The following is a 1,234-nucleotide window of genomic DNA, read 5'->3' on the forward strand; positions in this document are numbered from 1 at the left end:
GGTCGGGTGGGGGTGGGGTGGGGTGGGCCTGCTCTCTCAGAGACACTTTTTTTTTTTTTAATATTTATTTATTTTGGCTGCACTGGGTCTTAGCTGCGGCACATGGGATCTTCGCTGCAGCATGCGGGCTCTTAGTTGTGGCATGCATGGGGGATCTAGCTCCCCGACCAGGGATCGAACCCAGGCCCCCCGCATTGGGAGCAGGGAGCCTTACCCACTGGACCACCAGGGAAGTCCCTTCGACACTATTCTTGAGGTCAGACCGCAAGCCTCCTGTGCCCTTTAACCCCTTGCAGGTGACGCTTACGCACCTCGCTGTGGTAACCAGGTGCCGTCAGGTGGCAAAACCAGGGAGAGACGCTCTGATGATTTAGGACTTTCCCATAAGGCCTCGGGGAAGGTCTCGGCACGGGCTCCCCGGGAAGGAAGGTGTCTCTCAAATTCTGAGTAGCCACATATACGTCTGCATGTTATGGCCTCATAACGGATATAGTGATGAGGATAACCCCAATGAGGCCGGTTTTCCTACTGGAGCCTGTCCTGGGAGCCCTGGTTTCCTAGTGAACAATGCGTGCTTTGTGGGTGGGGGGCACGCTCCCCCTGCAGCTCTGGGCTGTGGCCTCGGACAGTGGAGATGCTCTGACCTCTCCCTGACACCCTCCTAGGAAACCTGAGAGTCTCGGGGGGGAGATTGCTACGTGGATAGAATTGCCAACAGAAGCCAACCTCTGTACCCTCTAGACTCGGTGCGGAGCACACATATTTCATAGACACAAAGTCAGCTAGACCGAGAATTTAATTCTGGAAAGTGATTATATGATAAACTGCAGGAGATGCAGTACATGATTTGCCTGACGACACATTTTTAAGAAAGCAGAAACCCTGTGGAATAAAAATAAACTCGTTCAGGTTCCCAAGCGAGCAGGAAGCAGCTGAATGCAGCAGAGATGACCCAATGTTTTCTTTTTCTAACTCTTAATTTTGTGATGTGATGTTATCTAGCTCATGGGACCCCTTTTATCCCAGAATCTGGGTCACATGATTCTTGCCTACTCCATTATTTGATGACAAACCGGTGCAAGGGCTTCAGTTCCAATATCCTTCAAGTATCGTCAGAAAAGACAAGCCTGCAGAAGCCTTTGTTCAGTGCCTATTGAGTCCCCAACAGTAAGGGGGTGAGTGGCTGCTTAGTATATTCCGTATATGAGCGGAAATGCCGATACAATGTTAAAAG

Source organism: Lipotes vexillifer, unplaced genomic scaffold (genome assembly GCF_000442215.2).
Source record: "Lipotes vexillifer unplaced genomic scaffold, Lipotes_vexillifer_v1.1 scaffold1701, whole genome shotgun sequence".
Classification (NCBI taxonomy): Eukaryota; Metazoa; Chordata; class Mammalia; order Artiodactyla; family Lipotidae; genus Lipotes; species Lipotes vexillifer.